At 42.6% G+C, this 24,276-nt stretch overlaps 1 protein-coding gene across 6 annotated transcripts in view; it reads right to left on the reverse strand.

Annotated features, from left to right (window-relative positions):
- The window catches only part of HHLA2 (HHLA2 member of B7 family), a 236,207-nt gene that overhangs the window by 174,552 nt on the left and 37,379 nt on the right, over positions 1–24,276 (reverse strand). The window contains exon 1 of one of the 6 annotated variants that reach the window (XM_069757768.1): positions 20,064–20,085. The exons of 4 other annotated variants lie outside the window; for them this stretch is intronic. The gene's annotated coding sequence lies outside the window, so the exon portion shown is untranslated. Of the gene's footprint in view, positions 1–12,204; positions 12,289–20,063; positions 20,086–24,276 lie in introns of those variants that run through there. One more of the 6 variants, XM_069757765.1, reaches the window with a different exon arrangement.

Raw genomic sequence — 24,276 nt, forward strand, 5'->3', positions numbered from 1 at the left:
ATTTAAACTTACATGTGACTGTCACCAGCTACCTGCAGTGTTCCCACCACCCCAATGCACGTTTCTTTAACTCTTCATCAGGAGATGTGATGTTCCCCTGCATGTGTGCTTAGCAGCCTCCGTTTTCTTATTTTTTGTCTATGTATGTATCAAGTCAATCAAGTCATTTTTAATGGGTAAATATACTCTGTAGGTGTTCTTCCTACTTTCTTTTGTTGTAATATAGAAAATTTCTGTTGACAAATGAGTTTTAATTTTGTGTATCAGATATACAAATACAATGATGTGATCTACACTGTGTGCAGAATTATTAGGCAAGTTGTATTTTAGAGGATTATTTTTTATTATTGATCAACAACTACAATATGTTCTCAATCAACCCAAAAGACTCATAAATATCAAAGCTTAATATTTTTGGAAGTTGGAGTGTTTTTTTTTTTTAGATTTGGCTATCTCAGGAGGATATCTGTTTGTGCAGGTAACTATTACTGTGCAAAATTATTAGGCAACTTAATAAAAACCAAATATATTCCCATCTCACTTGTTTTCACCAGATAAACCAATATAACTGCACAAAATTTAGAAATAAACAATTCTGACATGCAAAAACAAAACCCCCAAAAATTAGTGACCAATGTAGCCACCTTTCTTTATGATGACACTCAACAGCCTTACATCCTTAGATTCTGTCAGTTTCTTGATCTGTTTACAATCAACATTGTGTGCAGCAGCCACCACAGCCCCCAGACACTGTTCCGAGAGGTGTACTGTTTTCCCTCCCTGTAGATCTCACATTTTATGACGGTCGACAGGTTCTCTATGGGGTTCAGATCAGGTGAACAAGGGGGCCATGCCATTATTTTTTCTTCTTTGAGACCTTTACTGGCCAGCCAAGCTGTGGAGTAGTTGGAGGCATGTGATGGAGCATTGTCCTGCATGAAAATCATGTTTTTCTTGAACGATACCGACTTCTTCCTGTACCATTGCTTGAAGAAGTTGTCTTCCAGAAACTGGTAGTAGGTCTGGGAGGTGAGCTTCACTCCATCCTCAACCCGAAAAGGTCCCACAAGTTCATCTTTGATGATACCAGCCCATACCAGTACCCCACCTCCACCTTGCTGGCATCTGAGTCGGAGTGGAGCTCTCTGCCCTTTACTGATCTAGCCTCTGGCCCATCCATCTGGCCCATCAAGAATCACTCTCATTTCATCAGTCCATAAAACCTTTGAAAAGTCAGTCTTAAGATATTTCTTGGCCCAATCTTGATGTTTTATCTTATGTTTCTTGTTCAAAGGTGGTCGTTTTCAACCTTTCTTAGCTTGGCAATGTCCATGAGTATTGCACATCTTGTGCTTTTTGTTACTCCAGTAATGTTGCAGCTCTGAAATATGGCAAAACTGGTGGCAAATGGCATCTTGGCAGCTTCACGCTTGATTTTCCTCAATTCATGGGCAGTTATCTTGTGCCTTTTTTTGCCCAACACGCTTCTTGTGACCCTGTTGGCTATTTGCCATCAAACGCTTGATTGTTCGGTGATCACGCTTCAAAAGTTTGGCAATTTCAAGACTGCTGCATCCCTCTGCAAGACATCTCACAATTTTGTATAGCACAAAAGTCTAGCACTCAACTTCAGTAACCGTAGAAACGATTCATTGGTAGCACAAGAAACGTTTCAGTCCCTTGGGACTTTCATCAGTCACGTGCCTATGAAGGCCGATATGGCCAGGGAGATTGAGCTGAGCACAATATAGATGAAAATAGCGCATCGGTAGAACGCCCCTAATAGCGTAAATAGGGGAGATAGTAAGAGCTGGAGAGCAGAGACGAAATGGTGGGGAATGACCACCTGAAGGGTAGAACACCCGCAACTGAAAATACTGGATGGAGAGGGGAAGGAGAACCGCCTCCAGACACGGTGTCCACCGCAATCTCCCTGGCCATATCGGCCTTCATAGACTTTTGTGCTATATATATTGATGGTTTGGGAACCTAAGTCTTAGCACCAGTTTGTAGCTGTGTAGCTGTGCACACGGTGTTTTTCTTCACATCTCACAATTTTGGACTTTTCAAAGCCCGTTAAATCTAACTTCTGACCCATTTTGCCAAAGGAAAGGAAGTTGCCTAATAATTACACACACCTTATATAGGGTTTTGATGTCATTAGACAACACCCCTCCTCATTACAGAGATGCACATCACCTGATTTAGTTAATTGGTAGTTGGCTCTCAAGCCTGAACAGCTTGGAGAAGGACAACATGTATAAAAAGTATCACGTGATCAAAATACAACTTGCCTAATAATTCTGCTCACAGTGTATATGTCTAAAGGTAGTTTTTCCTGTGAATCAGGATTTAGGTTATTGCAAAAAATATGTTGTGTGATTTATTTTGTAAGATACAGTTGTTAGGAGATTTTAAGTGAAATCTGGCAAGTTACCGTAATATGGTTTCCATAGATATTTTCACTAGTCTCTCTGCTTAGCAGGTATCAAGGAATGTTCTGTTTTTTTCTGCACAGGAATTTGGCCTTTGCTGCAAAAGCCTCTGGACAGGAGCCTCGGCATAGCTTCTGGCTTAGTGGAGCAAGTTTGCAGCAGTATGATTAACAGAGTCTAAATCAGAAGGACAGAACCATGGGCAGAATCAGCTGTAGTTCAATTTTTTTTTTCATGAATCAACAGTACAAAAGAAAGAAAAAGAAACTATTCAATCAAAGCGTTTCTTTCTCCACTTTTCAGCCAGTTCTTTTTTGATCAGAGTCAACAGTTGGTCAAATCTGTCAACATTTCTGTCCTCAGATAAGGATCAAATAACATCTGCTGCCTTAAAAGACATTTATGAATTGCTGAGAAGGAAAGGAAGCAGCTGGTGAGAATAAGAAACAGAGACACAAGAGGAAACTGCTGAGGCTTTCAGTGCAGAAGTAAAAACTGCTAAAAACCCGTCCTATAATGGCCAATATGGTCAGGTGTTCACCATATTCACTTACATAACAACATAATCTGTAAAGTCACCCAAAAGTGCTGTTGCGTTTTAACGCCTTCCCGAATTTTGATGTACTTGTACAGTGCCGGACTGGGGTGACAAGGGTCCACCAATAACATTGACTTTGGGGGCCCACGTGTCACCTGCATGCAAATATTATACTACCTTCGTTCACAAATTTACCTATATCTCTATATAATAATTATTTATTATTATTATACATTTTTATAGCGCCATTTATTCCATGGCGCTTTACATGTGAATACGAGGCAAATATAGACAAATACATTAAACATGAGCAAATAACAGGCACACGGGTACATAAGGAGGGAGGACCCTGCCCGTGAGGGCTCACAGTCTGCAGGGGATGGGTGATGAAACACTAGGAGAGGGTAGGGCAGGTTGCGCGGCGGTTCAGTAACTTCAGGATCAATAATAAACTGTGTAGCGTGGTTAATGAATGATGAGATGCTGCTTTTTTCTGTACAGAGTGACCCAAGTGAATTATGCCAAGTACTGCCCATACAGTGGGGTTGGGGCCCAAATGTACACAATGGCCCACCGGGGGATTCCCCGGTTACCCTGTGGGCCAGTCCGAGCCTGTACTTGTACATCCAATGCTTGATGCAAGCCCTAGAAGCAGAGAACCATACCCAGCAGATACCAGCATCTGCCTTTAACAGCTGTAAGCAGACCTGAACTCTGCCAGCTTCTGTTAACCTCTTAAATGCCTGTCAATCTCTGACTACCACTTTTCTAAGTGCTTACATCAAAATAATAAACACATTGATGAATCAGAGCCATAGTGTCTAACCTAAAAGATTCATACATTTCATAGCCTTAGAGAAAAAAAAAATCACATTTGGGAGTCCTTCTAGAGCCACTCTCCACCAAACCCCCAGGAGGAAGCTGTCACGAAACACGCGTCGGGGTTTGGTGGAGAGTGGCGTGCCATGTGCGGCTGGAAGCGGGGAGCACTCTATTAATAGGTAACACATATATTTATGGGTTTCTATCACCCATTGTTTAGGCATGTTTAGATGCATGTAGGCAATTGTTTGCACAGCACCTAGGTCTGTTTCAAACCAACTTTTGGGCGCATTGTCTCTCCCGTATACATGGGTAGCCATCTGCTGCATTGTAGGTCAGATTATTGCTTGATGGCATTATTATAGCACTGCATAGAGTTCTGGCACTGAGTGTACTTACCAGTTGCTCTGTTGAAATAAGGCTGTTTAGCGTCTTTGCATTTTGGCTTAATATAGATATCTGTTTCGGTACTTGACATGGGATAATTTAATCCATTTATTATATGCTGTACTGCCATATTTAGTTAAGTATACTCGATGGGAATCTACATACACGGCAGTAAGAGTTCATTCACAACAAGTGGTACTGAATATATAATCACGAGTACAGCCGCTGCGGCACTAATTATAGTTGTGGTCTAAAGCAATTGATCTTTCAACGGTGCTATTGAACCATTACCTAGCAGTGTTTTGATTGAAATACACATTAAATATCAATTGTGGATTTAATGTTTTTTTGCACCTTTAGGTATTGGTGATCTCCGTATAATTATACGGAGATCAGGGTATTTTGAATAATGTGACTAGCGCTTTTGTGCAGTAACTCTCTTTAGTGTTTTCATGTACCCAGGTGGGTTTTATTATATTTATACTAATATTAAATTATGTACTTATTTCATCAAGTTAATACTTTGATGTATAGAAATATTTTTTAGACTATTAATATTGTGCAACAAGAAATAGGTGCCAAAACTAATTGTTTATTTGAAGAATTTTCTCAGCATGCTCTATTTCCAAACTTAATGAGTCAATGAATATGTGTGTTACCTGGTGCTTTCTCATTACTATTAGAATTCTATCTACGCCTATCTCCAGTGTATAATGGATTTATATGGTTTTGAGGCATTGTTTTGTTTTATTATTTGTATTGTTTGTGTCAATAAAATTATAACTTTTTATAAAAAAGCATAACACTCTTTGATTTGGCATGCAGCTTAATATCTGCTTAGCGGATCAGTATGTTTAGTGTGTTATTATTGTGGCGATGCTTCTCATGTCATTTCTGTCTGCCCTAAGCGGACAAAGAGGATCGCCAGTTCAATTACCATCAGTACTGTACAACCTAAATTTTTGTTATCTGTGTCCTTAATCTGCTCATTGTCATCATTTTCTGTCATGGCGTTTGTGGATTCAGGCACCGCCTTGAATTTAATGGACTTTGAGTTTGCCAAGCATTGTGGTTTTTCCTTGCAGCCTTTGCAGAACCCTATTCCTTTAAGGGGCATTGATGCTACACCCTTGGCTAAAAATAAGCCCCAGTTTTGGACACAGGTGACCATGCGCATGGCGCCAGCCTATCAGGAAGATTGTCGATTTCTGGTGTTGCATAACTTGCATGATGCTATCGTGCTGGGTTTTCCGTGGTTGCAGGTACATAATCCTGTGTTGGATTGGAAGTCCATGTCTGTGACTAGTTGGGGTTGTCAGGGGGTTCATAATGATGTTCCTTTGATGTCAATCTCCTCTTCTTCCTCTTCTGAAATTCCAGAGTTTTTGTCTGATTTTCAGGATGTATTCGATGAGCCCAAGTCCAGTTTCCTTCCACCGCACAGGGACTGCGATTGTGCTATTAACTTGATTCCAGGCTGTAAGTTTCCTAAGGGTCGACTTTTCAACCTGTCTGTGCCTGAACATACCGCCATGCGGAGCTATATTAAGGAGTCTTTGGAGAAAGGGCATATTCGACCATCTTCTTCACCGTTGGGAGCGGGGTTCTTTTTTGTTGCTAAAAAAGATGGTTCCTTGAGACCCTGTATAGATTATCGCCTCTTGAATAAAATCACGGTCAAGTTTCAATACCCTTTACCTTTGCTTTCCGATTTGTTTGCTAGGATTAAGGGAGCTAGTTGGTTTACGAAGATTGACCTTCGAGGGGCATATAATCTTGTTCGTATTAAGCAGGGTGATGAATGGAAAACTGCGTTTAACATGCCCGAAGGCCATTTTGAATACCTTGTGATGCCATTCGGACTCTCTAATGCTCCATCTGTTTTTCAGTCCTTCATGCATGATATCTTCCAGACTTATCTTGATAAATTCTTGATTGCATATTTGGATGATATTTTGATTTTTTCTGATGATTGGGAGTCTCATGTGCAACAGGTCAGGATGGTATTTCAGATCCTTCGTGACAATGCTTTGTTTGTGAAAGGGTCTAAGTGTCTCTTTGGGGTGCAGAAGGTTTCTTTATTGGGCTTTATTTTTTCTCCCTCATCTATAGAGATGGATCCGGTTAAGGTTCAGGCCATTCATGATTGGATTCAGCCCACATCCGTGAAGAGCCTTCAGAAATTTTTGGGTTTTGCAAATTTTTATCGCCGTTTCATTGCTAATTTTTCCAGCGTGGTTAAACCCTTGACCGATTTGACGAAGAAAGGCGCTGATGTGGCGAATTGGTCCTCTGCGGCTGTCTCTGCCTTTTAGGAGCTTAAACGTCGATTTACTTCTGCTCCAGTGTTGCACCAACCGGATGTTTCTCTTCCGTTTCAGGTTGAGGTTGACGCTTCTGAGATTGGGGCAGGGGCCGTTTTGTCTCAGAGGGATCCTGTTGGTTCCTTAATGAAACCGTGTGCCTTCTTTTCCCGTAAGTTTTCGCCTGCTGAACGCAATTAAGATGTCGGCAATCGGGAGTTGTTGGCTATGAAGTGGGCGTTTGAGGAGTGGCGACATTGGCTTGAGGGAGCTAAGCACCGTATTGTGGTCTTGACCGATCATAAGAATTTGATTTACCTCGAGTCTGCTAAACGGCTGAATCCTAGACAGGCTCAATGGTCCTTGTTTTTTTCCCGTTTTGATGTTGTGGTCTCGCACCTTCCGGGTTCTAAGAATATTAAGGCTGATGCCCTCTCTAGGAGTTTTTTGCCTGATTCTCCTGAGGTCTTAGAGCCGATCGGTATTCTGAAAGAGGGGGTGGTCCTTTCTGCCATTTCCCCTGATTTACGACCGGTTCTTCAGGAATTTCAGGCTGACAAACCTGACCGCTGTCCTGTGGGGAAACTGTTTGTTCCTGACAGATGGACTAGTAGAGTGATTTCTGAGGTTCACTGTTCCGTGTTGGCTGGTCATCCTGGCATTTTTGGTACCAGAGATTTGGTTGGTAGGTCCTTTTGGTGGCCTTCATTGTCGGGTGATGTGCGTTCTTTTGTGCAGTCCTGTGGGACTTGTGCGCGGGCCAAGCCTTGTTGTTCCCGTGCTAGTGGGTTGCTTTTGCCATTGCCAGTCCTTGAGAGGCCCTGGACGCATATTTCGATGGATTTTATTTCTGATCTCCCAGTCTCCCAGAAGATGTCTGTTATCTGGGTTGTTTGTGACCGGTTCTCTAAGATGGTTCATTTGGTGCCTTTGCCTAAATTGCCTTCCTCTTCAGATTTGGTTCCGTTGTTTTTTCAGCATGTGGTTCGTTTGCATGGTATTCCGGAGAATATTGTGTCCGACAGAGGTTCCCAGTTTGTTTCTAGGTTTTGGCGGGCCTTTTGTGCTAGGCTGGGCATTGATTTGTCTTTTTCTTCTGCATTTCATCCTCAGACAAATGGCCAGACCGAGCGAACTAATCAGACCTTGGAGACTTATTTGAGATGCTTTGTGTCTGCTGATCAGGATGATTGGGTGGCTTTCTTGCCATTGGCCGAGTTTGCTCTTAATAATCGGGCTAGTTCTGCTACCTTTTTTTTCGCCTTTCTTTTGTAATTTTGGTTTTCATCCTCGTTTTTCTTCTGGGCAGGTTGAGCCTTCTGACTGTCCTGGTGTGGATTCTGTGGTGGACAGGTTGCAGCAGATTTGGGCTCATGTGGTGGACAAGTTGGTGGTGTCTCAAGAGGAGGCTCAACGTTTTGCTAATCGTCGTCGGTGTGTTGGTTCCCGGCTTCGGGTTGGGGATCTGGTCTGGTTGTCTTCCCGTCATGTTCCTATGAAGGTTTCTTCTCCTAAGTTTAAGCCTCGGTTTATTGGTCCTTATAGGATTTCTGAGATTATTAATCCGGTGTCTTTTCGACTGGCGCTTCCGGCCTCTTTTGCTATCCATAATGTCTTCCATAGATCTTTATTGCGGAAATATGTGGAGCCCGTTGTTCCCTCTGTTGATCCTCCGGCCCCTGTGTTGGTTGATGGGGAGTTGAAATATGTTGTTGAGAAGATTTTGGATTCCCGTTTTTCAAGGCGAAAGCGTCAGTACCTGGTCAAATGGAAGGGTTATGGCCAGGAGGATAATTCTTGGGTTTTTGCCTCTGATGTACATGCTGCTGATTTGGTCCGTGCCTTTCATCTGGCTCGTCCTGATCGTCCTGGGGGCCCTGGTGAGGGTTCGGTGACCCCTCCTCAAGGGGGGGGGGTACTGTTGTGAATTCTGCTCTTGGGTTCCCTCCTGTGGTTGTAGGTGGGAATGCAGTTGTCTCTGAGTCGCAGTCCTGGCCAGGTGTATCTACTAATTACAATTCTGACTGGGATATTTAGGTGTGCAGGATTCATTAGCCCTTGCCAGTTGTCAATGTTCCTTGTGAAGTGTTGGATCACTTCCTGGCTTCTCCTGCTTGCTGCCAAATTCAGCAAAGATAAGTGTTTGGTTTTTGTTTCTGTGGCACACTGCTGTGTGCTTGTTTTTGTTTGTATTCCTGCTCTGATTGTAGGATTCACTGGAGTTGCAGATATACGCTCCTACATCTTTAGTTAGATGTAGGAAGTTTTTGTATATTCTGCTGTGGATATTTTTGAAGGGTTTTAATACTGACCGCACAGAACTCTGTCCTATCCTGTCCTATCTAGCTAGAGTGGCCTCCTGTGCTAAATCCTGTTTTTCTGCCTGTGTATGTTTTTTCCTCTCCGACTCACCGCCAATATTTGTGGGGGGCTGTCTATCCTTTGGGGATCTGCTCTGAGGCAAGATAGTATTCCTATTTCCATCTTTAGGGGTATTTAGTCCTCCGGCTGTGACGAGGTGTCTAGGTGTGTTAGGTATACTCCAGTTCAGGATTGCGGTCAGTATAGTGGCCACCTTCTCCAGTGAAAGTTCTCATGCTGCTCCAAGGTCACCGGGTCATAACAGTGATGCCCGCAGACATTCCATCAAAGTCTGCATTCCAAAATGGCGCTCTTTCGCTTCTGAGCTCTGCCATGAGCACAAACTGTGGTTCCCCCACATATGGGGTATCCGTGTACTCAGGAGAACTTGTACAACATCTTTTGGGGTCCAATTTCTCCTGTTACCCTTGGGAAAATAACAAATTGGGGGCAAAAAGATCATTTTTGTGAAAAAACAATTAGAGTTTTTATTTTTATGGCTCTACATTTAATGGCCAGTGTCAGGCAGCTGCTACAAAGGCAAATAAAATAATGGAATACATTAAAAGAGGCATAGATGTTCATGAGGAGAACATAATTTTACCTCTATACAAGTCACTAGTTCGACCACATTTAGAATACTGTGTACATTTCTGGTCTCCGGTGTATAAGAAAGACATAGCTGAACTGGAGCAGGTGCAGAGAAGAGCGGTTATTAGGGGACTGGGGGGTCTGCAATACCAAGATAGGTTATTACACTTGGGGCTATTTAGTTTGGAAAAATTAAGGCTAAGGAGTGATCTTATGTTAATGCATAAATATATGAGGGGACAGTACAAAGACCTTTCTGATGATCTTTTTAATCATAGACCCGAGACAGGGACAAGAGGGCATCCTCTACGTCTGGAGGAAAGAAGGTTTAAGCATAATTAGAGACGCAGATTCTTTACTGTAAGAGCAGTGAGACTATGGAACTCTCTGCCGTATGATGTTGAAATGAGTGATTCATTACTTAAATTTAAGAGGGGACTGGATGCGTTTTCTTGAAAAGTATAATGTTACAGGGTATATATACTAGATTCCTTGTTAGGGTGTTGATCCAGGGAACTAGTCTGATTGCCGTATGTGGAGTTGGGAAGGAATTTTTTTCCCCAGTGTGGAGCTTACTCTTTGCTACATGGTTTTTTTTGCCTTCCTCTGGATCAACATGTTAGGGCAGAATGCAAAAGGAATGCAGGAATGCAAAAAAAAAACCCATGTGGCAAATAGTAAGCTCCACTTTGGGGAAAAAATTCCTTCCCGACTCCACATACAGCAATCAGACTAGTTCCCTGGATCAACGCCCTATCAAGGAATCTAGTATATATACCCTGCAACATTATACTTTTCAAGAAGGGTATCCAATCCCCTGTTAAATTTAAGTAATGAATCACTCATTACAACATCATACGGCAGAGAGTTCCATAGTCTCACTGCTCTTACAGTAAAGAACCTGGATCTGTTATTATGCCTAAACCTTCTTTCCTTCAGACGTAGAGGATGCCCCCTTGTCCCTGTCTCAGGTCTATGATTAAAAAGATCATCAGAAAGGTCTTTGTACAGTCCCCTCATATATTTATACATTAAAATAAGTTCACCCCTTAGTCTTCATTTTTCCAACCTGTGACATCCAGGCAACTACCATCCGGGAAGTCTGACATTACTAGTGTGCAAAGTTTTTGAGGGCATTATAAGAGATGACCTGCAGAAATATATTGTAGAGAATAATATAATAACTGACAACCAGCATGGATTCATGAAGTATAGGTCGTGTCTAACTAACATGTTGGTGAGAAGGAAAGTGCAAATTTGGATATTGGTAATGCGACTGATGTGATTTATCTGGACTTTGCAAAGGCATATGATACTGTACCACATAACAGCCTTATACTGAAGCCAAAGAACCAAGGACTGGGGGAAACTATATGCAGATAAGTAATGAATCGGCTGAATGACAGGAAACAAAGTCGTCATAAATGGTAAATGGGATATAGTCTCTAAATGGGATATAGTCAGCAGTGGGGTACCACAGGGATCTGTGCTAGGACCAATTCTGTTTAACTTATTTATTAATGACCTTGTGGATGGGAGTGAGAGTAAAGTGTCAGTCTTTGCTGACGACACCAAACTATGAAGGATATTGAAATCTGACCTTGATATTATAATATTGCAAAACGATCTGGATAAGATGACTGAATGGGCAAACACTTGGCAGATGAGGTTCAATGTAGATAAATGTAGAGTAATGCATCTACTAGGATGGAGTAATCCTGTTGCTGCATATACTTTAAGGCTATGTGCACACGTTCAGGAATTCATGCAGGAAATTCCTGTGAAAATCCGGACATTTCTGGCAGATTTCCGCATGAAATCCGCATGCGTTTTTTTTGCGCGTTTTTTTGCGCGGTTTTGATGCGTTTTTTTCCGGACATTTCCCAATGCATTAGACAGAGGGAAAACCGCGAAAAAAACGCAAAATTAATGAGCAGGTTCATTATTTTTCCGCAATGCGTTTTTCATGCAGAAAAACGCACATCATGTGCACAGAAATTGCGGATTTCATTAAAAATGATAGGATGCTTAATGTATGCAGATTATTTGCGGTTTTATAGCGTTTTTATAGCGCAAAAACGCTAAAAAACCGCAAATAATCTGCAAAGTGTGCACATAGCCTAAATGGGAGTATACTCGGCACTGCAGATCAAGAAAAGGACTTGGGTATTCTGGTTACAAGTAAGGCTTCTTTCACACTTCCGTCTTCCAAATCTGCACAGGATCAGTCAAGACGTTGAAATGACGGATCCTGTGCAGATTGTGGAAAACGTGTACACTGGGCCCGTCTTTCAGACGGACCCGTTGAGGCTATGTGCACCTGTTGTGTATGCGTCTTCGCAGCGGGTTTCTGCACACAAACCAGGTTAAAAAAAAATTAAAATCGCAGTGTTCTCACCTACCGTCGTTCTCGCGCAGCGATGCTCCCGGCAGCTAGCGTTCCTAGTAATACATTGCAAAATCTCGCGAGAAGTCGAGACTGGTGTAAAAATGCAAAATGTCACTATTTTTTTGTTCAACTTTGTGTTGCACAAAATTTCGCTACATTTGAAGGTGTTTTACTTTAGCATTCTGGCAAAAACCTTAATCAGGCCCCAATGTATAGTGCTACTGAGCTAATAAAGATGCGTAAATAAAATGGGAGAAAAAAACAATACAAAATGTCATATCAAGGGGATGCTTGAGAAAAGCACAGGAAATTTAATGAAGTGAACAGAAAATTACAATTTCTAGCAAATTCACCCCTTATTATGAAAATCATACTGACCCACTTCTCAGTTGAAAACTAGAATCAGACCGTTCTCAAGTCAGGTAGGGAATTCCAGCAGTAAAACTTTCTGAGCTAGGTGTCCTAGAAATTGGAGATAATTCCTTTAAGTATTTATCAAGAAATCCTACCGGCTGGCTTCCACAAGGTACGTGACTTATCGGCATGACAATGCTATAAACATTCCTCAGGACCGCCTCATTCCTCATACCAGTGCAATTTGATAAGAGATAAACAAATTGTGTCGTCTCATCTTGTTATACCGTAAACAAGTATTTTGCGCATTACTCTATAAACCCTCCATTATAAAGCTTAAAAAATACAGAGTTTCATCAAAACCAATGTAAAGTAAAAGACAAAGGTCACATAATATCAGCCTTTCAATCAGAAGCAAAACTGAAAGAGGTTTCTTGCATGACTACAATCCAGGTATGACACACCTATAAGTACCGTAAATGCTTTGCATTCTGATAAGTCTCAAGAAACTTCCTGGAAACATTCTTGAGTAAATGGGCGAGATTTATTGGAACCATACCATGGATTAGAATAGACAGGCATTGCTGTATCATTTAGTTAATAAAAAAAACAACAAAAAGCCTCATTCAGAAGTCGGTGATTTTTCTCATATTTAAGAACACAAACCGTTGTTCATCAGTGTTTTTCATCCAATTTTCATCAGTGGTTCCATTTTTACTATCAGCGTTTCATTAATTATTTTAAGGTATGACTAAATAAATACATTAATGACAAAGCTTCTCCTATCCATTATTATGCTAACCTATGGCTCTATTATAATCACGGACAGCGCACATTGGCATCCATGTACGGGCCGTGTGCTGTCCATGATTTTAGGAACCATTGACTTCTATTAGTAATTTTGATCGGTGTGGCGGATCAAAAAGGGACATATCTCCGTGATTATTTTTTGTGGACACATGTGAACAGATCCATAGATTATAATGGTATGTGTATGCTGGATAATAAATTTGGTACCTACTAGACACTTTTGCCTAACTTGACTCCTTTTTTTGACGGAAACAAATTTAACACATTTTTCATGCGAGTATTTGAAACACGTAATAAATGAAAATTTAACATGATCCCAAATTTGGATAATTTTTTAGTCAAGGCTCATTAACAATAGTAAATCTGATGTATGCTTAATATTCTGATATATTTTCTTTAATAGTTGACATATCATGAAAAATATCTACATATTTTATGTCCGTCAACCCCAATAGAAAAAGGGTGACAAATTAAAAGGTCCATTTTAATTATTTTCCCAAAGCTTACTTATCAGCAGACCGAAGGTTGCTCTGTGCATGTGGGGGTAATGCATCTTCCATCTCTCCTAATTTCTCCATACACATGAATGTACACTTTATTCCACCTTTTTTGGCAATATGATGAAAAAGCATTGTTTTTTCATCTTGTTTTTTTGTTTTTTGTTTTTTTACAGTGTTCATTGATGGTATTAACCAGTGAACCAGTGGAACAGTTTTATAGGTCAGGTTGTTCCGGATGTGGCAATAGCAAATATCTGTACTTTGAAAAAAATATATACAGTATATATATTTAACCCTTTAAGCCCCAAGGGTGGTTTGTATGTTAATGGCAGGGCCAATTTTTACAATTCTGACCACTGTCCCTTTCTTTGATATTACCTGCGTTTATTTGAGAAAAAAACTGAAATTTGGTGAAAATTTTGAAAATTTTGCAGTTTTCCAACTTTGAATTTTTATGCCTTTAAATCACAGAGATATGTCACACAAAATACTTAATAAGTAACATTTCCCACAAGTCTACTTTACATCAGCACAATTTTGGAATCAAAATTTATTTTTGTTAGGGAGTTATAAGGGTTAAAAGTTGACCAGCAATTTCTCATTTTTACAACACTATTTTTTTTAGGGACCACATCACATTTGAAGTCATTTTGAGGGGTCTATATGATAGAAAATAACCAAGTGTGACACCATTCTAAAAACTGCGCCCCTAAAAGTGCTCAAAACCACATTCAAGAAGTTTATTAACCCTTCAGGTGTTTCACAGGTATTGTTGGAATGTTTAAAAAAAACGAACATTTAACTTTTTTTCACAAGAAATTTTCTTCAGCTCCAATTTGCTTTATTTTACCAAGGGTAACAGGAGAAAATGGACCCCAAAAGTTGTTGTACAATTTGTCCTGAGTACGCTGATACCCCTTATGTGGGTGGAAACCACTGTTTGGGCGCATGGCAGAGCTCGGAAGGGAAGGAGCGCCGTTTGACTTTTCAATGCAAAATTGACTGGAATTGAGATAGGACGCCATGCCGCGTTTGGAGAGCCACTGATGTCCCTAAACATTAAAACGCCCACAAGTGACACCATTTTGGAATGTAGACCCCCTAAGGAACTTATCTAGATGTGTGGTGAGCACTTTGACGGAACACGTGCTTCACACAAGTTTATAATACAGAGCCGTAAAAATAAAAAATCATATTTTTTCACAAAAATGATTTTTTCGTCCCCAATTTTTTATTTTCCCAAGGGTAAGAGAAGAAATTGGACCCCAAAAGTTGTTGTGCAATTTGTCCTGAGTACGCCGATACCCCATATTTGGGGGTAAACCACTGTTTGGGCGCATGGCAGAGCTCGGAAGGGAAGGAGCGCCATTTGGATTAGACTTAGATGGATTGGTCTGCAGGCATCACATTGAATTTGCAGAGCCCCTGATGTACCTAAACAGTAGAAACCCCCCACAAGTGACCCCATATTTGAAACTAGACCCCCCAAGGAACTTATCTAGATGTGTTGTGAGAACTTTGAACCCCCAAGTGTTTCACTACAGTTTATAACGCAGAGCCGTGAAAATAAAAAATCCTTTTTTTCCCCCAAAAATTATGTTTTAGCCCTCAGTTTTGTATTTTCCCAAGGGTAACAGGAGAAATTGGACATCAAAAGTTGTTGTCCAATTTGTTCTGAGTACGCTGATACCCCATGTGTTGTGAGAACTTTGAACCCCCAAGTGTTTCACTACAGTTTATAATGCAGAGACGTGAAAATTAAAAATAATTTTTCCCACAAAAAAGGTTTTTTAGCCCCCCAAATTTTTATTTTCCCAAGGGTAACAAGAGAAATTCAACTCCAAAAGTTGTTTTCCAATTTGTCCTGAGTATGTTGATACCCCATATGTTGGGGTAAACCCGTTTGGGCACACAGGAGAGCTCGGAAGGGAAGAAGCACTGTTTTACTTTTTCAATGCAGAATTGGCTGGCATTGAGATCGGATGCCATTTCGCGTTTGGAGAGCCCTTGATGTGCCTAAACAGTGGAAACCCCCCAATTATAACTAAAGCTCTAACCCAAACACACCCCTAACCCTTATCCCAACTCTAACCATAACCCTAAGCATACCCCTAACCCAAACATGCCCCTAACCCTAATCCCAACTACACCCCTAATTCCAACCACACCCCTAAACTCAACACACCCCTTACCCTAATCCCAACCCTAACCACACTCCTAATCCCAACCATAACCCTAACCACATCCCTAACCCTGACACACCCCTAACCCTAATCCCAACCATAAATGTAATCCAAACCCTAACCCTAGCTTTAGCCCCAACCCTAACCCTAACTTTAGCCCCAACTCTATCTGTAGCCCTAACCCCAACCCTAGCCCTAACCCCAACCCTAACCCTAGCCCCAACCCTAACCCTAGCCCCAACCCTATCCCTATCCCTAACCCTATCCCTATCCCCAACCCTATCCCTATCCCCAACCCTAACCCTATCCCCAACCCTAACCCTAGCCCCAACCCTAGCCCCAACCCTAGCCCTAACCCCAACCCTAGCCCTAACCCTAGCCCTAACCCTAGCCCCAACCCTAACCCTAGCCCTAACCCTAAAGGGAAAATGGAAATAAATACATTTTTTTTTATTATTTTTCCCTAACTAAAGGGGTGATGAAGGGGTTTTTTATTTACTTTTATAGCAGCTTTTTTAGCAGATTTTTATGATTGTCAGCTGTCACACACTAAAAGATGCTTTTTATTGCAAAAAATAGTTTTTGCAACTCCACATTTTGAGAGCTATAATTTTTCCATCTTTTGGTCCACAGAGTCATGTGAGGTCTTGTTTTTTGCGGGACGAGTTGACGATTTTATTGGTATCATTTTCGGGCAAGTGACATTTTTTGATCACTTTTTATTCCGATTTTTGTGAGGCAGAATGACCAAAAACCAGCTATTCATTAATTTCTTTTGGGGGGGGCGTTTATACCGTTCCACGTTTGGTAAAATTGATAAAGCAGTTTTATTCTTCTGGTCAGTACCATTACAGCAATACCTCATTTATATTTTTTTTATGTTTTGGCGCTTTTATACGATAAAAACTATTTTATAGAAAAAATAATTATTTTTGCATTGCTTTATTCTGAGGACTATAAGTTTTTTAATTTTTTGCTGATGATACTGTGTGGTGGATTGTTTTTTGCGGGACAATGTGGCACCCCTAGGGGTATTTGCCACAAAAATAGTTACTGACAGTAAATACAAATACTAAAATAGCAAGACTGCACTACCACCTCCGGCCAGAAGGGGGAGCTCCAGAGACTCCCCTTGATCCATTCTGGTCTGAGAGAAGAAATGGCAGTTGGGCTAAGGAGCTGAAAGTGAGAGGTCATACAGCTGAATTTCTAAAAGCCCTATGACGGTTTCCAGGCCCAAATCACCGGCCTGAGGAGAAAAGGGACAGAGAAAAAGGACATTGGGAGAACCGGGTAGCATTAATCACTACCCAGAACAGACGCAAAGACGGATACCGGATCCGTGGCTGTACTCATTATATATAATACAGCAACCGGAAAAACATGAGGTGATATCAGCTTCACTAGGGCCGGACGCAGCAACAGACACAGAGTTCAGCGGTACTCCTGGAGGGGGTAAGCCGATAAAAGGACTTGGGTTGCCCGTCGAACCAGGACCCAGAGGGGACAGATTGGGCCGGCAGCCAGTTCACATACAGCAGCAGGGCCACACAGAAACTGCGTACAATAAGAGGCGAAGACCCCGGCAGGGTCAAAGTAACTCAGAGTTCCCATACAGACTCTGGTGACAGGACTGGTTGTAAATCCTTTTATGTTGAAGTAAACTGGTTAAACGTTTCAGTGCCTCAGACTTTCATTTGGACAATAGCTATCTATCCAGGATCAGGATCATCACCGCTGGGAGAACCTGCTGCTGATCAAGTAAGTGCCTGTTCCCTCATGATATCCCTTACACTGTGCATTGCCTGAGGCCACAGCACCGGGTCAAGCCACCCGTGACATCTTCCTCAAGAGACAGACCCCATTGGTCCGGTGCTGGGTACCCCGGTCTCCTGGGCGTCACAACAAGATGACATTTTCAGCGGTACCATGGTTATTTATATCCGTCTTTTTGATAGCGTGTTATTCTACTTTTTGTTCTGCTGTATGATAATAAAGCGTTTTTTGCCTCTTTTTTTTTTACGGTCTTCACTGAAGGGGTTAAATAGTGGGACAATTTTATAGGTCGGGTCGTTATGGACGCGGCGATACTAAATATGTGTACTTTTATTGTTTTTTTAATTTATAAAGAAATGTATTTATGGGAACAATATATATATATTTTTTTACACATGTGAATTTTTTTTTTTTACTTTATAACATTGCCCCAGGGGGGGCATCATGTTATAGGGTCAGATCGCTGATCTGACACTTTGCAGAGCACTGTGTCAGATCCGCGATCTGACAGGCAGGGCTGCAAGCTTACCAGCGCTTGCTCTGAGCAGGCGCTGGTAAGCCACCTCTCTGCAGGACCCGGAAGCAGCCCCGCGGCCATTTTAGATTCGGGGCCTGCAGGGAGAAGGAGGTAGGAGACCCTCGGAGCAACGCGATCACATCGCGTTGCTCCGAGGGTCTCAGAGAAGCACCCAGGGAGCCCCCTCCCTGCGCGATGCTTCCATATGCCGCCGGAACGCTGCAATCATGTTTGATCGCAGTGTGTCGGGGGTTTATGTGCCAGGAGCTGTCCGTGACTGCTCCTGGCACATAGTGCCGGATGTCAGCTGCGATAGTCAGCTGACACCCGACGGCGATTGGCCGCACTCCCCCCGTGAGCACGGCCGATCCCATATGACGTACTCTCCCATCACTGGGAATTAAGTCCCAGGTCACCTCGAAGGGATATGGGATTAAGGGGTTGAGGGTACTATCTATTTAAATGTTTTTTATTATTATTTGATTTAACCCCTTTCTGACATTAGATGCAATGATTCGTCCATGTGCCCTGGACCTATTTGACCAGTTATAGATCATTTTGCCATCGCAATCGCCCGCGCACACAGGGATGTGCGGGCAATCACCGCCAAGTGTCAGCTGTTCCTGACAGCTGACACCCGGCACTAAGTAACAGGAGCAGTCACCGACCACTCCCAGCACTTTAACCACCAAAATGCTGCGATCGAACATGATTCCGGCAGCAGGCAGAGGGCTGGTAGCCCATCTGCCTTTGGATAGGAGACCTCGCGGTGTGATGCAAGCTAGGAAGCTTGCTGATCATGCACAGTTTTGGGCTATCCATGCATTTGTTGTGACAGTGACACAGCCGCGACACATGCAGCTGCGGCACTGAACAGCTGATTATCAGGAGCACACCAGGTATCCAAGTTACCGATGCAGCTATTCGGGAAGCGCTATAAGTATTCTTATAAGCGCTTATCCGAAGCTATTCGATCATCCCTAGTATTATCATAATGAAGAGGAGAAATTGCAAGGTCATTTTTATGACACCATGTACACTGTAAAAACAATTCCACAAAAATAACGTCAGAATTGTGTTCCATTTCAGACTTTCTCCCAACTTGCATTTTTTTCCTGTCTTGCAGTACACTATTTGGTAAAATGAATGGTGTCATTCAAAAGCACAACTAAAAATAAGCCCTAATATGTCTGTCTATGTGGGCACAGAATAAAAATAAGTTATGGCTCTGGGAAGCAAGAAAAAAAAATGCAAAAACAAAATATGGTAGCATCGTGAAGGGGTTGAAAACATGCAGCCCGACTCCGAAATAACTTTTTTTCTACTAGGCATTGATGCCCTTAAAATAATAAAGAGGGACACTAAACTTGCAGCGACCCTGCGGATCCAGCACAGGCTGCTCTAGAAGTCTGCATCGGCTGCAGATGTGATGTCTACTCCGGTCGGAATCAGATTGTGATTGTCTGAAGCAGTAAGGGGACTAGAAAAATGCATCTTTGGATGTTTGTCTAATGATGCACTCTTCTAATCAAATGATTTATGCAACAAACCACACAAACCATAGGTTGGGATATATTTAGATCCCGCCTGATGAAGGGTTTTTCCACCTGAAACGTTACATAATACTTTACTTACCGTGGTGTAGCCAATGGATATGTAATACTGGAAATAAATCCTATTTGATCATCTTCATGTACTTTCAGGTGTGCAGTTCCTTCACTCTGCCTACTATTACGCTGCAGCAATCCTGTGACTTCCAAATGGAGCAGACAGCTTCCAAAGCCATCACAAACCACCAGAGTGGCCCGCGCTGGATCTGTGGGAGCCCTGGAGAGTAACTAAGCTTTCGTTTAGTATTTTAAAACCATCAATGTCTAAAAAAAAATTATTTTGTTATCACACAACCCATTTTAATGTTCCAGTCTGAAATTTCCCAGTCATCCTTTCAATGAGACTGGTCTTCTGTAACAGCAAAGACTTCTGGTATCACCTCAGTCCTTGATCTATCAACTTTTCTGCATCCCCACTATATATATTTGCTATAAACATGTGACAACTCCTATAAATATATTACAACAATTCAAGAGAACATCTTACCTTGTCACCACACTCAAGTATGAAGGTTTCATAACAACACAAACAGGTTTGTTCTGTCCTATGGCTACAAACTGTATCTATCGCAACTAATTCCAACCTATAAGTTAGTACCGGGTGGAGCAAAAGTAACTTAGGATAAAAAAGAATGACCTGTCTGCTATGTACACTGTACCGTAATCAAAAGATATATTTATCCTGGGTAGTCTGTCCTTTCTAGAAGGCTGAAGTCTACAGTCAGCTGATCACACAGTGAAAAGTTAAAATATGTTTTGTGATCTCTAACTGCAGTACAGATTAACTGTTTCTAGCCTATTCACATAACCAGATCTGCGCATAACTAGCGTTTAGTCTGAGATCTAATAAAATATTCTCATATCACTATATTACCACAGAACGCTTTACTTATGTGCCGTTGTTGACACCTGTGACCACTGACCATAACAAATCTTTTCTCCTTTGAGAAGAAAAACCTGAAGAAAAATCAAACAGGGTAATGCCAGTGTTAGAGTTGGTGGATTGCACTAAATAAAATATAAAATAAAGTGCAATTGCAACCCGGGGTCCACCGTGGAGAAATTAATCTGCTACTAGTGTGAACAATAATGGAACAAAACAACAAGCGTTACTTTAAACACTGTGTTAACACCACACAGTGTGAATGGAATACTGAGTACCGAGCTCAGCTACTTCATCAAGAGGTACTGCACTAAGAATGCTAAGTACTATACCCTGCTAACGTCACAGGGCTGAAGGATATGGGTTGAGCTTGCTCTATGACGGAACTGTGCCAATCGCGCACATGAACGAAACAGATGCTAAGCAAAGCGGCTAGTTACCCCAGTCCTGATTCTACCGAGCTTGTGCCTGACCAACACCCAAGCAAGTAGCAAACCAGAGACTCAGGCGTAGAGCCAAGGACACGGAACCGCATAAGTGTGCTACCTGCCTGCCAACGTGTACAGTCTTAGAGCATAAACAGACTCACACAAACATGTAGACAGAGTGGTAGAGCATCCACCCACACACACCAAAACATAAATGACTCTAGCACACCCGTGTGCGCAGCTGAGAACCTTTTATATGCTAAGCTCCACTCCAAACACTCTTGCCCAGTTGGCCAAGACATCACCCGTGGGCCAATCCGGGACTGCCACATCACTGCAAGACACTGGGACCGATGTCTGTGCTGGGCAGCAACCGGACCTGAATGGGGACCGCAGAAGCAGACAATGCTTGAGATCTATCCCACGCAGTGGGAGAATCCCGATGCCTAACAGTCCATGTCGAATAACATCAGAAACTTTGTGAATTTGAGGATAGTCCCTCTTTCACACATTCCTGGACAGTGCAAGGACATTTTGGCTTTAGGTACATGATATGGAAGGATTCCCACATTCATATTTTTATAGCTTTGTTCACTTACGAAATTTGTTTCTGGCGCGTGCAGAAGGGTTTTTACATGCCTGACAGACAACAAACTGTGACATTTTACTATATCTTAAAGGGAACCTGTCACCTGAAAAAATGCTATTAACCTGCAGATATGGGGTTAATCTGAAGGCTAATAGCATTATTAACCTGCCCGTTGCCCGCACTTATGCGTACGCCGCAGGGAGAAAACAAACTTTAGTCTTTCTGCCAACGTTTCGGATTCAGTGACAGAGGCGGCTACTCTTGCTATTACCTGCACATTAATCCCATATCAGCAGGTTAATAGCATTTTTTCTAGTCATAGGTTCTCTTTAAAAGATACTGTACATTTACATTTGGTGGATACACTGCAGATACTTAGCTTAAATTTTTCCAGGCCGAACATACCAGTGCTGTGAATGAGATTCTATCAAACCTCATCTATGTATGGCGGGAGAAATCGGTACAGATTCCAGACAGTAATTGGCTCGTGGTGCCGACTTTAAATCCACATATGTTACTCTTTTAAGACCTGATTCAGATGTCCATTTTTCACATAAATGTTATGTGTTTTTCCCAGATAGGAATCTAAGGCCGGATCACACTTGCGTGTGCAATGCGAGGAACTCGGGACCGGAGTGTGCTGCTGCATAGAAATGCATGCAGCTGAATGCTCCGGTCCCGAGTGTCGGCGGCTGTGCCGGGTATTGATGCGCGAGTTTACCGGATTGCACATACAAGTGTGACCCCGGCCGTACAAAAAAACATTCACGGAGACATGTTGGTTATTATTTGAGTCATAATCAAAATTACCAATGCAAGTCTATGAGTACATGAAAAACCTACCAACCAACCATGTGCTGTCTGTGACTAAAATTGTAATGGGTAGAAAAAGCATTACAGCTTACTTATTCATTTCGTCATAAGTGAAAAGTAACTGATGATACACTTGTAGGATGCTAGTGGAGTGCCTGCTAGGACCTTGGGGTACCTGGCCGGTTCTACTTAAACGGGTGGTCACAGTGGCAGTGACCCGGTCCGTGGCCCTGGGCGTCCAGTTAAAGGGGATTAATGGAAAAGGGAATAAAGTCTAGTGTAGTTATGTTTGCGACACTACCTGTGGTATTCTGCCAGTGATGGCTGACGCTGCTTAAAGTAGGTCCACTGGAGCTGATGGAGTTGCAGCAAAGTTGGTATAGCTCCCCACAGGTAGAGCTTAGTCCCCAGGGTTGGTAAGGATGATAGATGGTGAAGTGCAGGAAAGAATTGGAGGACACAAGGTTGCAGTCTCTTTACCTTTTACTGGTGAAGCTCTGGTACAGGTTAAAGGTAATCTTTGGAATCCGGGCAGCCTGGAAGCGATTCAGAATCCCCCTAGCCAGGTAGGGTTAGAAGCCTACCTTACTGCCCTGTGTTCTCTGTCCCTTGCTGCCTGAGGCTTCACACAAGATCCTTTCTCAATCTGTCCCTTTAGGTGGAAACTACCCGCATGGCAGGCAACTCGAGCCTTTTTACACCTTTCACCTTTTCACCTTTTCGTGGTGAATCAGGGCTCTAATCTGCTGTTGTGCATTTGGGTGTAATTGTGGCCAGGAGATTTGGAATCTCCTGCCCGCCGATTTCTGCCATGGGGCATACAGTTCCCCCACAACCTCGGACTATCAAGCATCCGGCTTCTTGCGCTTGAACCTGGAGGGAGACCAGTCGCAGCTCCACTCCAGTTTCTCTCTCCTATCTTGCTCTTTCTCCCCTCACTGTCTCCTGCAATCTCCTCTGACTCCTCTCTGTCTGTCAGGAGCTGCAGACCCAGACGTCTGCTCAGCTCCAGTTCTCCTCACAGACTTCCTCACTCCTCCAGTCCAGACTATATATAGGGTAGCTACCCTGAAACCGGGTCTAGAGCTTCCCCTTCTGACCTGGAGTCAGAAAAGTGTTGTATGTAAGTGTTACCTGTTAGGCTACTTTCACACATCAGGTGTTTGACGTCAGGTACAATCCGGCGAATTTTGAAAAAAATGGATGAAACGTGAGGTGAAATGATGAATCCGGCCACCGAATCCAGTTTTTCATTGATTTTTCCATTCAAATAATCCATTTTCATGTCCCTCTCTCTTCTTCCCCGGAACAGGAAGTCCCCGGGTCCAGTAATTAAAAAAAAAAACTGATCCACCCAAAAACAGATCCGTTGCATCAGTTTTTCACAATTTGCGATGGATCCGTTTTTAAAAAATTCACCAGATTGTACATGACAGCAAAAATGCTTCCAGGCATGGCATTATCCTCCCTGAGAGGCAGGCAATTCCACTGTGACAGCTAGATTCCTGGGGTGTCACACTAGCAGGTGCATTGAATGTAGTGACACACAGGAAGCACGAGATGTTGTAGAGGTGTTGGTCCGTGGCACAGCGGACGTAGCAAGTAGTTCAGCAGACAAGGCCACAGAAGTAGTATGCAGTCCAGCGGTCATGGCCACAGGAACAGGCCGGCGCTCAGTAGGCACCGCAGGGATTGGACTGAGCGGTGCCTCTGTGGTGGTGAACGGAACGATGCTCTGAAGTCTGTACTAGTCACTGTACGGTGGGGGGATCTCTCTGGGCTCTGTGTCATCAGTCGGGATGCACAGCTAACCATGAGAGTAGGCACGGATAGCTTGCGTGGGTAAGTCAAGGGGGAGTCAACCATCTCTGTGCTTTCACGCTGATTCCCTGCCAAAAACCCCTTCTTCCTGAGCACACAGCTATTTAAGTCAGACCCCCTCTCCCCCAGTCAGGTGTTCTGAACTGCTCCGGTCAGAAATCTCTTC

This window comes from Ranitomeya imitator, chromosome 3, assembly GCF_032444005.1.
Source record: "Ranitomeya imitator isolate aRanImi1 chromosome 3, aRanImi1.pri, whole genome shotgun sequence".
Taxonomy (NCBI): Eukaryota; Metazoa; Chordata; class Amphibia; order Anura; family Dendrobatidae; genus Ranitomeya; species Ranitomeya imitator.